The sequence below is a fragment of the Myotis daubentonii genome, chromosome 2 (assembly GCF_963259705.1).
Source record: "Myotis daubentonii chromosome 2, mMyoDau2.1, whole genome shotgun sequence".
NCBI lineage: Eukaryota > Metazoa > Chordata > Mammalia > Chiroptera > Vespertilionidae > Myotis > Myotis daubentonii.
Window position 1 is genome coordinate 215,976,970 of NC_081841.1, and position 16,698 is coordinate 215,993,667.

General features: G+C 43.0%; 1 protein-coding gene across 6 annotated transcripts in view; it reads right to left on the bottom strand.

The window, feature by feature from the left end:
- The window catches only part of TENM3 (teneurin transmembrane protein 3), a 584,034-nt gene extending 567,601 nt beyond the window's left edge, over positions 1-16,433 (bottom strand). For 5 of the 6 annotated variants that reach the window (XM_059685785.1, XM_059685788.1, XM_059685787.1 and 2 more), the window contains exon 1: positions 16,302-16,433. The gene's annotated coding sequence lies outside the window, so the exon portion shown is untranslated. Of the gene's footprint in view, positions 1-15,740; positions 15,879-16,301 lie in introns of those variants that run through there. The other variant, XM_059685784.1, reaches the window with a different exon arrangement.
- Between the last annotated feature and the right edge of the window lie 265 nt (positions 16,434-16,698).

Here is a 16,698-nt window from a genome sequence, read left to right on the forward strand (position 1 = left end):
ACACGGGACTTCCGCGCTCACGGCAGCCCGGGCCCAGGAAGTCCTCCCCAGGCCTTAGCCTGCTTCATCCCCACATCAGCCCACACGTGGGCACGTTAGCACCTCAGTTTCGTGAAAGGTAACTCTGGCACGCGGGAACTAGAATTCTGGTCAACAGACCCGACTCCAGCCTCTGCAGAAGGCACCCCAGTGCGCCTGACGCTCAGCCCGAGGTGCCACCGACAACCTCACGGCTGAGGCCCTCACCACCGTGGCATCTGAGGGAGCCGGGCGCGGGCCGGGCTCCTGACCCCCCCAATGTCCCCACCGTGTCCCCAGACGGGGCAGTGAAGCTCAGAGACAGAGTGGCTCTGCCAAGGCCACAGAGAGCAAGTGGCAGACATGGGACTTAGGCGGACCTCCCTCCTCCCGGAGCCCAGTGCACCGCCACAGAACCATGGGAATAAATGCATGTGCCAGGCGTCCTTAGCGACGAATGGGGCGGATGTGACCTCATGCAACACGCCAGCCAGTGGTCGGCAAACTCATCAGCCAACAGAGCCAAATATCAACAGTACGATTTAAGTTTCTTTTGAGAGCCAAATTTTTTGAACTTAAACTATATAGGTAGGTACATTGTTATTAACTTAATTAGGGTACTCCTAAGGCTTAGGAAGAGCCACACTCACGGGGCCAAAGAGCCACATGTGGCTCGCGAGCCGCAGTTTGCCGACCACGGCTAGGCTAACTTTGCACCCTCCTTTCTTACAGAATTTAGTACCTGGACTCAGGGAATATTCCAATGCTGTTAAAAATCTCTATTAGCTACAGAGCAGCTTGCTAATGGAGTCCCCCCCCCCCCCCCCGCCCCCGGCCAAATTATAGATAGAGTAGGGTTCCCAGAGCCTGGGGGAGGGGGCGGTGGGGGAGAAGGAGATCAGGAGAGAGGAGCAAGGGCAAGAGCAGGCCCACCCCTCTCGCTCCTGTCACTCAGCCCCTCCCTGCCTGGGTGGGGCCCGGGCTCCCAGAAGGCAGCTGGCAGCCTGGGGCTCTGTTTTAAAGCAGGAAAAAGTGTCCCGCAAACTGCAAACATTTTCTCCTCCAAAACGGGTAGCAGAGGGTGACATTTAAGAGAATCCGCAGTCTGGACCCGAGCTCTCTCTCCAAACTCAGCGCAGGTTTCTCCAGGGGGCTCTCTGCTCGCTCCCACAGCCTCTCCCCGCCACCTCACCTCGCCCCCCAACTCAGGATGCACACCTCTGCCTCCACACCGCAGACCCGCCGCCCGGGGTGTTGTATCTGTGTGTGTGTGTGTGTGTGTGTATGTGCGTGTGTGTGTTTGTTTTAATGAGCCAACATTTAAAAATCTAGAGATTTCACACAGTTCATATCCTGGCCTTTCTTGCAAAATCTAGCAAGCTGGCATCTGGCAACACTGCTTCCCTCCACGTGGGAAGATGGTGTGGAGGTGCAGGTGGCGTCTCCCTTCTTGAGGAAGTGTGTGCCCTGCAGTTCACAGTCCCCATCACCCGAGTCTGACTCTGAGGCTGCGTCAACACCACTTACTGTCAACCTTGCTCCACCGAGTGAGGACACATGTCTCTGCAGCCGTCTCTTCGAAAGTAGGAAAATGAAAGACAAAGAGAACGACGTCTCTTAAGAAGGATGAGAACAGCCCGGCAGTGGGCCTCAGTGTTTGAAGGTTGACCCATTAACCAAGAGGTCACGGTTCAATTCCCAGTCAGGGTACATGCCTGGGTTTGGGGAGGCAGACGATCAATGATTCTCTCTCATCATTGATGTTTCTATCTCTCTCTCCCTCTCCATTCCTCTCTGAAATCAGTAAAAATATATTTTAAAAAAGAAATATGAGAACATACATCTGTGTAGAAGTGAAACATTTACATGCAAATGAGCCGGTCCATTTCCTACATCTACATTACCTGCCAACATTGCTGTGACCTGCTCGTCACTTTGCTGGTGCTGATCCTCCTCTGTTCCCTCTCCGGGAACCTCCTTACCCCTCCAGGGCAATGCCTGTCCTTCTCCAAGATCTACAGTCTACAGCTGCACCTTTTGTTCTCATCCAAGTGCTGGCAGGTCGTTGCTGGTGCCGTGTGTTTAACATGAGTCACAGGCAATCTTCATACAACAGAACCATACTTGTGGAATTTGAGTCACCCTAGACCAGCGGTTCTCAACCTGTGGGTCGCGACCCCTTTGGCAGTCGAACGACCCTTTCACAGGGGTCGCCTAAGACCATCCTGCATATCAGATATTTACATGATGATTCATAACAGTAGCAACATTACAGTTATGAAGTAGCAACGAAAATAATGTTATGGTTGGGTCACAACATGAGGAACTGTATTTAAAGGGCCAGAAGGTTGAGACCCACTGCCTAGATCGGTGATGGTGAACCTATGACACGCGTGTCAGAGGTGACACGCGAACTCATTTTTTTGGTTGATTTTTCTTTGTTAAGTGGCATTTAAATATATAAAATAAATATCAAAAATATAAGTCTTTGGTTTACTATGGTTGCAAATATCAAAAAATTTCTATATGTGACAGGGCACCAGAGTTAAGTTAGGGTTTTTCAAAATGCTGACACGCCGAGCTCAAAAGGTTCGCCAACACTGGCCTCAATGATGACCTAAGCCTGAAGGTCACACACCCTCTGTGGAAAGGAGCTATTCTCTAGTGAGGGCACTTGACGCTGATGCAGAGTGAGCGATGATTTCATTCCCGCATCAATGACTCACTGATGGCTGCTCAGGGCCAGGCACTGTGCTAGAGCTGAGGGTCTACTGAGGCCTTCACAGGGTTTTGTGGGCAAGTGTGCAACGAACATTTGGCCAAGCTATTCCACAGGGAAGGAACTGATCAACCTCTGTTTTTCCCAGGCCCCCGGCTCCCAATGCCCCATCCCTTGGGCTTCTATGGCCTTCCATGTGTGGAGTGGAGAAGGGTGAGGCATAGGTTCTGACTTGCTCAGCTCTCTATGCTTTTACACATGTGTGAACTCCAGGGGACTTTGTTACTTAGTAGTTACTGTCTCGGGGCCTTTCCGATGTCCCATAGAGTTTCAAGGCACTGCTAAGGTCTGCAGGTTGTAGGAAGGCTCCGTCTTTGTACTCCCTTCAGTTCTCTGGCATTTCTTAGACCTATGGACTATCAGAGTACAACTTGACCAAAGCAGTAATTCTCCCATGACCTCTCTGGCTTCCTTAATCACCTTCATTCCTCTCAGTTAGCTTTTATCTCATCCTCACCTGGAAGTAGAAACTTCTTAAGGGCCTAAGATCGTGTCTTATTTCTTTCAGTCTTCCCCAGGACGCAGAACACTGACAGAACATGTGGAGTTTGACTGAAAGGGATTGGGAGAGGGAAAATGTAGGTGTAAGTAAGGCATGAATTAAATATAAATATGGACATTCAAATCAGGACACAGCTTCACTACATGTATACAACCTCTTCATTTGTATAGGTTCAGGGGCAGTGGTTCATTATTAATTTCTAATATCTCTAATAATAAAAGCATAATATGCTAATTAGACCTGACAGCCAAATAACCTTCCCGATGTCCTTCCGGACAAAGCTGGGGCTGCGAGGGCCGGGCCCCTTGCACGAATTTCTTGCATCGGGCCTCTAGTATTAAACATAAAAGAGGAAAATTTCAAGTTTTAACTGAAGGTAAATAGAACATTTTCCCCCTAAAATATTCTCCAAAGTTTCCCTGAAACTAAAGCATTTTCCGTATTTGGGCCTCACCTTTGATTACCTTTTCCCACACTCAATATGCTCACTAGAAAAGACCTAGAAATATGACGTACTATGTATGCCTCTAAAAAAAGCTTAATTTATCCATCCCTCCCCTGCCTTTCTTGTGTTCTTAAGAATTTTCATGCCGAAACCGGTTTGGCTCAGTGGATAGAGCGTCGGCTTGCGGACTGAAGGGTCCCAGGTTCGATTCCGGTCAAGGGCATGTACCTGGGTTGCGGGCACATCTCCAGTGGGGAGTGTGCAGGAGGCAGCTGATCGGTGTTTCTCTCTCATCAATGTTTCTAGCTCTCTATCTCTCTCCCTTCCTCTCTGTAAAAAATCAATAAAATATATTTTAAAAAAAAAGAATTTTCATAAGGCAACAGATTCTCTCTTGAATCTCAAACAGAAGAAAACAAAAATGATTTTGTTCATATACAATATCTTTGTAGGTGCTGGACACAATGATCTTCTCCACATTTCTAATCTCGGAAAGTACCTTTACTCATTCTTATAAACACCTAGTCCCCCTGTACATAGACCTGGGAAACATTCAGGCATTACAAAAGAGGAAGACTACAAATGACGAAGACAGGCTGTCCTTAAAAGTGGACAAATTTAACATTTCTTAAGGTTTATATAAAGCTAGGGCTTCCAATTGTGTTGTATTAACAATATTAATGGGAGTAACCATGTTGAGTTTTCTCCAAAGAGGACTCTAAGTTTCTACAGGGTGAAGTCACTGTACAGCTGCTGGCTGCCCACGGGACGTATAGCCTTCTCCAGCTTGGTACATGAAGAGAAATGCGAGGGATTAATACCTTCCTCCCTACAATGTCATATTCTAATGGGTTTTTAGAAAGTGAACGAAACTATCATCTGTTGTTTAGAGTTTAAAGTATGGTCATCACTTTAGAAAACGTCCCAGAGGAATGAGTAACCACTTGACTGAGTGGAACTTGACTCCATAAAAACGTCCTTGTTGCGGAGAAAGTATTGGCCTTCCAGTGATTTTTACTGCCCAGTATCGGGGAAGCCGCTGTTGTTTTAACCTCTGAACTTCTTCCTAAGAACCACTGACAGGGCGTTTGAATCGTCCACGGACCTATACCCAGCACATTTGCAAAATAGAAAAAAAAAAAAATCCTCAAACAGCTGTGGAGAGAGCAAGGATTAGAATCTGCAAGTGGCTTAGAATAACGAAGGAAGGGATTAGGGCTCTCTGCAAGCTGATGGAGACAAGAAACCCGCTCGTCCACAGCCTCAGTCTGTGTGACTTCACACCCGACAGTAAAACGCAGAGAGCCCAAGAGTCAGAAACAGCCAACATGATGACTGATGTGTTCCAACCAATTAGTTTAAAATGTGGTAACCTCGTGTTTCACTAGTAATAAAGTGAAAATGTGACAATATCTACCTAAAACATGTTAAGGTCTTATTTACATTCTTCTGCTGCTAAAAATTGTAGAAAGTAATTGAAACTTGATTCTATCCAGCTAGTGTGTAGGTACTATTATTTATGTGTTAGCCTCATATTTATACCAATATAAAAGTCTAGAATCCTTTAGGATGCTTGAGTATTCAATTGTGATATTAAAGTGATTATAAAACAAGTCTTTTGAAATCGTTTCCTCATTATAAATATTTTCAATCTAATTTCTAAAAATAGAAAAACATTTAGATTTGTATATCTTTCACAAGAGATACATATGTACATATAAAACCTTAAGAGGATAATAATTCAGGACAGGAATATGAACATTATAAAGAGCCATCTTTTGAAGTTTATCGTATGCTTCAATGAATAAGCACAGAAAAACCTGAATTATTTAAGTTGTAAGAAATTTACTTCTTCCCTTTGCAATTTCTATAATAAACGTTGCTACTCTTTTTGAACTTGAAGAAGCTAGTAGCCTCAGAAATAAGGACCCATTCTTAAGGCAAATTCTTGTCTATAATACATTACATTTTTTATGTGGCATCACTTGTGTTTTACAATAAAAATAACCTTAATTAGTCAATATTTAATATTTTAATAGGATAAATTGTAACTTATTTGATTGACACTGACTAAATGAAAACTGATAGAAATATAAATGCAATTAATTGTCCAGTCTGACCCCTCAATTTTTAACACATTTCCTTTACCAAAAAAAAAGTCTCCTTCGAACATGACAACACTTCTGTGAAACTCCAAATGCTTTATAAGAAATTGTTCATTCCACACAGAATAGCCTGCTTTTTTCTCGTTAATTCATGACCAAAGCATGCTCCCATAGCCTCACTCTTTTACATACATGTTCAGAGAAAATTAACTAACCTTCATAAGTCGCGATGGCTTCATTTCCACATGCTGTTATCTCTTTCTCAAGTTGCTTTCAATATCACTAACACGGGAAAGGCTTACACAGAACTAACGCCGGCCCCTTCAGACTTCGTTGACTAGGCAAAGCCACGTAAAGGGCCGGGACTGCGCATAATGAATCCACTGGTCACGTGGCGTAAATGTGAACGCATCCTCCAAACTTTTCTGGCTGCCCTCGCTTGCATTAGTTATTAACCTTTGCATTTTAGGAGTTGAATCTATTAATTCCTAAAATATCTATTTAGACTAAAATTCTACATAAACATTAGATTCAGCAAAGGAACCAATTAACTTTTTAAAGGGAATTAAATGATGGCCATGCCAGTCTAGTGCTACTTGAAAAAACTGCTGTGCAATAGATTCCTGGATCAGAGTTTTAGGGGAAACTATATAATCCTCCATCAAAGAGTGGCAGCTTATCCACAGAGCTTCCTGTTCCCCGGGGGATATTCTTTTAAAAGTAATAACGGGGACTTAAAACTATATAACACTCTTCCTCCAAAATTAACCATTTATACCAATGATTCTTAATCTTGAAAGAACCAGAATCTCACCCAGAAAAACCTCATGATACTTTCATTTGATAAAGAAAATGCATAATGTGCACTAATGATTTACATCTGTTCCTAAATCAAATGGTTATGCTCCAGTTTTAAGATTAAGTGATACAAATTACCCTCGAAGATATTTTTAAAGGTAAAAACAAAATAATAAAAAATAAACCAGTCCCTAAGAGGTCTACCTTAATAACAATTTCTGAGGCTGAGAATTACTAATACTTTGCTTTCTTCAACATTCAGGATGATCAAGCCTTTGAAAGCACAGGTGGTAATTATACAACCAATTCATATAGCTTATATGACATTTAAATGAAGTACTTGATACATCAAGGATTTAAGTCATTCACATGACTCTTTGCTGATGGGCAAACGTAGCACTCACTAAAGTTGATATGCAAAGATTCCTATCTGAAGTGCAGTGCCGTTTTAAGAGCTGCTTTCAGCAGAGGATGTGAGAGTTCACTAGTGCATCTTATAAAACCAGCCTCTCCTCAGGTCGCTCCCGTGTCAAAGACATCACACACCTGCACAGCAGAGGTGAGCTGTGTTATTGGAAGGAGCAGATTTTATATGAAACTTGAAGGAAAAGAGATCAGACTTCTGTCAGGGCTATCCTAAGGGTTGACCTAACTGGCTAAGATCAGATTGAAATGAAATGCAAGATTATATGAATTTTACTGAGATTACTTTAAACCGGAACATCAATAAATAATGTATAAAATGTAACATATGTTTTACAAGTGCATTAATACTATGTGACTTAATTTTCCAAGTGTCAAAGTTATGTAAGGTGAAATATTTGTTAAATTTTTTTATGATTTCTAGATTTACCTAACCATCTTCATTCCCTTCAGATTCTTTAAAAACTTAAATTGATGTTAGTGTAAATTTTGATTACTGATATTTTTAAATTCCTTATTTATGGACTATAGAGCACATTATCCATATAAACAAAAACCTGAAGTTCTCATTAGTGGAAATATATAAAAGACAAAAGTTATATGTACATAATTTAATGATGAAAGTTTATTCATATGAAAAGATACAGTGAGGGCTTTTCTGTTTGAGACTGTACCTTTAGCTACAATATACTGTGCTTTAGATCCTTCTGTACAGTATTTAAAAAAATACATTTAATTTTAAAATAATATCACTGCAATGATTTTTCATTTAAAGTTATCATACTGCACATATACTATGCCACCTAATATAATACAGATTGAAGCAATATATAAAATTATGTCACAATTAAGACACAGCAGAGAAAACATTAAAAAAGTAGTATATCTTTGGTATTTATTAAAAGTCTCTGACACACATGTGATTTTTAAAATTAGTAATAATTAAAGAAAAAAATCTTACTGGCAAATCAACTTAACATGCCCACATTGTTTCTAAGTTTTGTTGTAATGTCAGAGGCTTATCATTCAGAGATAGTGTATTCTAGGACAAAAGTAACACTAAGGGAAAATTTTACTTAATTTTTCAACCACAGGAAACAAAGACTAGGGCAGTCTACTCACACAGGCGAGAAAAAGCTATACTATTCGGACGCACAAGAAGTGAGGATTCAATTCTGGTTTGACAGGTACGATTTACCTCCAAGTAATAATGTTAATTTTTGTTTAAGCTGGAATTTATTTTAAATGCTAAATGTGCCAGCACCTTCATGAGAGAAAGACAAGTTAAAAATTAACTCGGAAAAAAAAAATTAACTCGGAGCAGAAATATCAACTTATAGATACAGCAGAGCTGGAAACCATATGTCCTATTTTAATTTGGAGAAAAACAACCTGGCCGAAGTTTCCTTCAACCTTCACCTCTTTCTGAACCCCAATTCGTCAACCGCTTTGGAAGGAAACAAACATATTCTCTTTCTCTTCGAAGGTCTGATTATTTTCAAAAGCTTTCTAATGCTTTTGGAATGTTTCCTACAGTGTTAGCAAACATGAAGGGGATTGATATTTCAGTTATTTCGATTATATCAAGTTATTCCTCAACTATTATTGATGTCATCATCAACTTCAGCAATATCACTCCAAGAAGAATGTCCTATTCTGTGGCAATGAAGAGACAAAATATGCTTATTTATACTATAGCTTTTATTCTCTTATTAGACTGAGTCTCCTGTCTGTATTTATTTAAATAACTAAGTTTGTTATTTGCAGGGTTTTTTGGGTTTTTTTTTGCCTAGATGTATTACTCTCATCATTACACAAAATGCAAGTGAACAACATTTACGTTTTCAAATTTTCATTTCCTTTTTCCTTATAAACACAGGAGCACGTGCTGGCCCTGGTCAAGATGCTCCTTTTGTCCGTCTGAGGAGCAAGTCACAGGTTTGAACCATAGGACTGACAGCTCTCTTTAGCTGGAGGTTATTGTCAATTCCGAGAGAAATATTTTAAATGACAAGCCCTGTGCCAGCGTTCTTTTCAGAGCGACTGAAAAGAATCGTCCCTTGCCAAATTTCCCCACCTACATGTTGACAAATTCCAAATGCTCCGATCAAAGTATTAGCATAGAAGTTACGTTATTAAAAAGGATCTGGTAGAGAAAATAAACAAGAAATATACCTTTCCACGGGCTGGCTTTTATAATTACCAAAATAAACTTACATATGTATGAACATGTTTGCATGTGCTCCATGCAAACCCAGGAAAACACTTCATGTATAAATTACAGCAAAGCCATTTCAAGCCTGTGTGTGTCTCTCTCTCGGTATCACATACCGTTTGGTTCAACGAGGAGTCCAAGCACAGCAGCCCTCCTGACGCGCCCTCCACAGAAGCCAAATGCTGGACACAGCGGGGTGCTGGGTGCTCTGGAGCAAGGGAGGGTCTTTCCTAGAGAAATGTCCCTGTTATCAAAAAGATGCCCTACCTCCTCCTCGTGATGGGGCGCCCACGATTCTCACCATAAAATATTAGTTGAGCTTAATTTAACTCAAGACGCAATAACCCATTCCAATAAAGGAATACCTTTTTCTTTTTCTTTTTCTTTTTTTTTTCTGGGGCCAGCAGGGACCACAAACTCCCATAATCCCACTATTCAGAAGTGCTTCTGAATCTGACTGAAGGAATAATAATTTCTTTCTAAATTATGGCAAACCGAAGAGGAGTTATCACAAGAATTCTGGCTACTGCAACTAATAATAGAAGAAATGGCAGAATGACTGAAATCTATGGATTAAGAGCCTTATCTTCAAAGATAAGTAACCTTGCAAGTTACTTCTAATGATCTTTCAAAATAATTGGAGTGTTTTTTTAAGTCTCTTTATAAAATCTAGGATTATAAAATTATAAATGATAAGGTGTTCAGTCCCATGTGCAAATAAAGAATATCTATTAAGACAGAGGTATAACTACATTTTCTTTTCCCCAAAAATATGAAGAACCAAGTAAAATATTTGGAATTTCTTTATTTTTTTTTAAAAACACTGATGATGCTTATACTTACATGCAAGGATCTAAAATGCATAAACTTAAAAGTGAAAAAAAAGATTAGAAGTCAATTTTCTTCTGTACTTACCCAATTAACTTAAATGATCAAATCTGCCCTTTCTAGACTGCTTTTGCTACCAAACACACAGCTACGCAGAGAAAATGCTCAAAGGACCATCACTCTTTGTAAACATAATTCCCACTATTTCTCCTTCCTCTCCTCCACTTTCCATCTCCTTGTAATGTGGAAGCAGAGACCCAGTAGACCCAGTTATAATACAGCTGATCATTATGAAATAATATGACCCTGCCCCCCCCCAGGGCAAACTCAATCGCAGCATCTCCACTCTTCCCCAAATTCTCCATTGGAAGTGAAAGTATTCCACAACATTTGAAAACACACTTTATCAACAAAAAGCACCCCACCGTAACTTTCATAGAACTGAATAGGAAAATACAAGTTTGAATGTATACACACTAGGGGCTCTCAAAACACTCACTTCATTTGCAAAGGGGATACTAATCTCTTTTTTGCATAGTTCAGAGCAAGCCAGACGACTGTCAATATGGGGAAAACGATTTTTAAAATGGTCACATGCCCATAAGTGATTACAGACTCCTTAACTCACAGAGGAGAATGTCCCCACAATTTGGTCATATGACACTCACTCTGCAGGGCTCCGGAACTTGTTAGAACCAGCGACCATCTCACTGAGTCCTATCAGTGAAGACTGGCACCTACACAAACTTGCTTGAAAAGTCAGTGCCACCCCAGTCCGAGTTCTTCCAAAGACTGCAAGAGTGTCAATAGGACAGTGGTTTCATTATTATTATTATTATTATTATATGATACATTATATGATATGGTTTCAATCTTTTAGCCATATTACTTATGAGTATCTTCTTCGATCTTGACTTAATTCGCACAGTGATTATTTAAAGCAGAAATAAACAGATTTGCATAGATCACTGTCTTTTAGGAGAATTCTCTGTAGCCACTGTGACTACCCAGTCACCTGAGTTATTTAATCAAAATCATTTTCAAAATTATCAAAATTCTTTCAAATGAATGTGTCCTGTTGTCATTCTGGCGTATGCAACATCTATATGTATCATAGAGCATGTTTGTGGTTTGTTAGTTTATATTCTAAAGGTTGGCTGAAATAATGCTTTGAAAATGGCATCTTAAGTTGCATTATTTTAGCCTTTAAAACTGTTTGAAATGAATGTTTTTAACCAGAGAAACACTAAGTCCATGTAAGTAATCTGTCATTACAGAGAAGACAATTAAAATATAATAAGCATATGTTCTACCAAGTTTTGTTATCCTGCAATCAAAGAACAGCATCACCGTGGGACTTTATATGCTCTATAAAACAGTCGCATCTTTATTTAAAAATCCCCTACACTATAGCTACAGCAGGATGTCATTACCTTATATTACTCTTATATTCTCTACACTCTTAATATTTTATTTCGTTGAGACTGTAAGCATGTGTCACAGGAAGCAATGGAATACGGACCAAAGCCAAAGGAAATTCTAACAGGCATGGTCTCTCGGTAGAGGTTACGAAGCTGACAACACTGAGGCCCACTGGACACAACTAAGAAACACATGCAAACATCACAGGAGGGACCAGAGCATTCACCATCTTTGAAGATTTCCGAAGAGGATAAAGAATTGGCTCGAGTGCATTCTTTTTCATTGTTAGGGTTACACCTACCACCTTGTGAAATAACGCTGTAATGCATACACAAGACAGAGCTGTGAGTCTAAGAAATCCTTGAAAAACTCAACTAGACCACTGATACAAACACGTAGGTATATGTTTACCACTTATGACTCAAAGGACCATAAAACCCTTAGAAGAGCGAGAAAACAAACCTTGAGGCACATAGATCTTAGGGAGAAAAAAGGCTATTTCAGTTGAAAATATATTAATGAATTGATTCTTCGTGCTGCAGATAATGCTCAGAGGAAGTTCAAATTGAGTCCCCAACAAGGCTGTTTTAATTACAAGAAGCAATATTTTGAAACTCTCACAAGCCATCACACTTGTTTGGAAACAAATGACTTCTCAGGATGTAGAAGTATTACAATCCATCACCAACAAGTTAATTCTCCATAATAAGGCAGGTTTGGATGCAAACCGATCCATTGTGGAATGCTGTATCTGAAATTGATTACAACAGCACTTAAAATGAATGCAGCCCTCCAAACCACTGCTTTGCTCAGAAACATTAATCTCAGTTAGGAAGAGAGCTTCATAATGGTAATGCTTGGTATAAAAAGTATGAAATAAATCAGTTTTTATAAGACACGACAATTAATCAGTTTTGAAACGAGAGGTTTTGTTGTTGTTAGCACCAAATTTCTATCAGGACTTTTCGAGCAACCGGTACCTCCCAAATCAGATTTTAACTATGTTCTAACAGAAGCTTCTAGGACATAATTTTAAAGACTTGGTTGGTGAAACTTTGAGGTCAGCACTGCATCGTTGTACTAGCTTCCCCGTTTGCTTCTTTATTCTCTATGCACGTGAAATTCTCCTCCGGGAAGTACCATTCCAGTTCACACAGCAAATGTGAACACTGCCTTTAACTGACAATCCAAAGGGATGGGTAACTGAATGTGGGTCAGAGTACAAGTCTGACAGCAAAAGTATGTTCTGAAAGTCAAAATGGACATTTGACTATCAAATGCAACGCTGGATAGACAAGTAACATGCAACTGAATGGGCTTAACAGGTTTCCGCAGCACATCTTCAGGGAAGAGGCAGGCAATTCATTAATGCTGCCGAATACATCGATTCACGGAAGTGTAAGTATCCTACCTTGGTGACGTTCCCCAGCCACCAGACATTAACTTGTTAAAGGGGAAATAAAGTTGAGTAGAAAGGAGGTAATGCATTTATTAAGACAGTCAATATGAATAAACTGATGAAGTTGTCTTTGGGGTGCTTTTATGTGGGACTGTGACCGTCTTCTGGACTTCTTTCCCAGTTCCTTCCTAGGTAGAACACACTTGAGCATTTCCAAACATACGTTCACAGCTATGGCAACAACGTCGCTTTTTGTACCTCAAGCCCAAAGTTGATCAAGTATTTCTGACGGGTCATTCTACTCCCAGTGACAGCCATACCCTTTTGCCTGGTCTCTTACTTGCTTGAGTCTTTACAAAGAGAAGAATGACTCTTGGCTAGAAGAAGCAGAGCCAAGCAGGGCTAGCTTGAAGGTGGTAACTGGATTGTTATTATTACTGTCTAGCTACGTTTTCTTTCTGAATCAATTTAAAACTTTTCACTCTATTTAGGGGCTTTCTTCTGTTCAAAGATAAGCCTCCTCCTGTTCCTTTGTCTTCACCCTAATAAAGCAGGTTCCCTTTTCCAACCAAAGACTCCTGACACGCCTACTGGATTATAGCAAGCAAAGCTTCTACGATTGACCTAAAACAGTTCTTCCTGGAAAATAAACACAGCCATCCAAAAATGATTCAATATGGAAAAATAGTCACAATTCTACCATAAACTTCTCCGCTTTATTTTAAGTAATCAAGCAACCCTCATTAGGGTCGATATTCTGTCTATGGGTGGTTAACATTAAGACTATTGGCACAAGATCCTAATATATTTTCCAAATTTATAAGCACTGGCACAGTCATTAGTATATAGATACTTTTTTCATATAAATTGTGTAGTAGTTGTAAAAATATATTTGTTTTACTCAAAGGAACTACATAAATATATTCTTTTTAAAATAAAGTATATTTTCTACTAGGAAAAATAATACTTTGAGTAAGAGGAATATTAAAATTCATGTAAAAAAAGGCAAGATTGTTAAGAAAAAAATAAGAAGAGACAGACAATCCTAAAACACACAATAGAATAAGCAAACTCATTATAAACTCCTATCTTTGAAGAATTTAGGAATAATTTGTGAATGCCATGACATTTTAAAGTGGGATTAGCAAGTCTTATTACTGAACTAACCTCTTGCTCTTAGAGCAAGAATTAAATATTTGCTCTGCATTTAAAATCACAAATAGAAAGTTTCAAGGCTCTTACAAGAATTTCATGTATTAAGAAATATAAGCTAAAAGTTTCAGATAATCAAAAATGGATGAAGGCATACACACAAAGCAAGATTGTTGGTGTGCCTATAAAATCTTTTGACTAAAACATTAAACTCCATCATGAATGGTACAGTTTCTAAATTCTAAACTCTGTTCTTAATACGCCAGAGACTACAAAAACTTCTCCAGAAAGGCAATTGGGAAGGAGGGGTGTGAGGGACGGACATGCTTCATTTTTAAACAAATTCACTAAAGAGATAAAATCCCACAAATTCTGTTGAGTTGCAATACCACCTTCAGGGGTACTCCTGCGAAGAGGCCAGTCCTGTCTCTTTCTTTTCCTTATGAAAACAGAAGGGCAAGGTAATGCCTGCACATATTTCTATTTCTAGGGAAAAGACCACCCAGTGGATTCTGCCGGAGTCTACACATGTTTGACCAGTACATTATCAGAAGATAAGAGAGCATTATGAAGGGACAGCCGTGTTCTGGTGACTCCCAGCTGGCCCTGGCCCTGTAAAAAGTGCGCGGACAGTTCTCACTCTCTAACTCCCCTTGCTCTTACCCAAAAGTACCTGGGAACTTTTCCTTTGCCTGAAATTCTAAGGACTTCGGAAAACAGATGCATTTGCTGTGTCACACACCAGAATTCCTCGTTACTCATAATCAGCGATGAGAATTAGCAGCCGGTTACCACTACAACCACCTTCCGGGCAGGCGAGGCAGTCCAGGTAGGATCCATCCTGCACAGGCAGGTGCTCAGCAGGGCTCGGCCCTCCCCACTGCCATCTGCAATGTGTGAAGCTCCTTCCAAAGGTTGTAAAACGCGATACAGACTTTGATTGAGTTGCAGACTCATAAACCTGGAATTTTTTAAACGCCCGGTTCAGGACATCTGTCGGTGTGTCCCCGGCCCTGGCCAGAGTGTCCAGATCAAGTTGCAGTGGAGATGCACCGGCCCACGCGCCACCCAGCCCCTGGCTCGCCTTCCCTCGCTCCTTCCCAACTTGGCGCCCTGCTACTTGGAGCAGCCTCGCTGCCCCTTCCCGGAAAGCGGTGGCATCCCAGGGCTACCCGCTCGCTGGGCCCCCGCAGGGTCGGGTCAGACTCCTTCTCTGGGAGGAAGACGCGGCGCCCCACACAAAACTGGGGATCACCCCGATCGATCGGAGCCAGAGCGGCTGGGCTCCCTGCCCCCACCGAGCGCCCGGCCGGCCGGCCTCTGAGCTGCCTTTCCCGGGAACCGATGTGAACCCGGGCGGTACCCAGCTCCTCCAGCCAGAGGCCCCGGCAAAGTTGCCCCCGGAGCCGTAGCCAGAGGTGTCAGAGGCGCGGGAGGGGCGGGGACAGGAGGCCGGGAGCCCTGAGGCCGGACCTGGGGGCACTGCGCGGGCGGAGATGCTTCCAGGCCACTAGGGCTGCCCAACTGGCGGCTGCCTGGGCGGGCAGCTGGGGAAAGCTCGGCCGCCCCCCCCACCTTCCCGCTCCCGGCACCGAAGCCCGGGCACTAGGACCCCCGAAAGGAAGGAGGACGCGCCGGTGGCGGCGCCACTTACCGCTGGCTGCCCGCGCCACCAGCTCCAGCCCGGCCCGCAGCCACCGCGTCCACCGAGCTGCGCGCACCCCGCACCCCGCGCTCGGCCAATTCAAAGGAGCCGGGCGCAGGGGAGGGGGCCCCGCCAGGGAGCAGAGTGGGGGGGCGGGGGGGCGGGAAGGGGAGAGAACGGCAAGTGTTACAACTTCCTTCCGTGCCCACCGCCCCGCAGCGCGGGCTGGGGACGCGAGGGGAGGGCAGCGCGCAGCGCCAATGAGTTCACTTTCTTTTTCTCCCCCGCGCCCGCCCCCTCCCTTCCCGCCGCCCCTCCAGCCGCCTCCTGGCTGCCGAGGCCGGACCGGAGTTTTGGGATCTGGGCTGGGGAGCGGGAGGCTGGAGACGGCGAGGGAGGCGGGAGGGAAAGGTGAGCAGGCCAGCGGGCGCGGCGCCCAGAGCGGCACCCAGACCGGGGATGGCACGGGGGCTCCGCGGGCGGAGGGTGCCCGAGCCCCGAGCCCCGAGCCGAGCCGGCGCGCACACGTGTCCGCGAGTGAGTGCGGGAGCCGGGCCGAGAGGAGCCTACCATGCGCTTCCCCGTGCGGATCGCGGGAGCCAGTCCCCGGGCGAGCCGGATCCAGCCGCGACCATTTATAATCCCGGACTCCTCCGCGCGCCACTTGTCACCATGACAGGTACTTCATTTCTTCTTCTTTTTATTCAAAAAAAGAGATTCCCCGTTTACTGCCTTTTTCTGTCAAATGGGATTCGCAGGACTGAACCACGTTCGCTGCCCCTCCTCCCTCCCTCCCTCCCTCCCTCCGCCAGGCCAGGCGTAGGTTGGGGAGGCACAGGGCTCCCTCGCTGTGACCAATCAGGGCATCTACTCCTCTCGCTGCGACTCAGGGGTCATCCCTGAAGAACGCTTCCCGCTGATGAATGGCTCTCGCCGCTTTCGGCTCTGATGAGGGGTCTGACGCCGC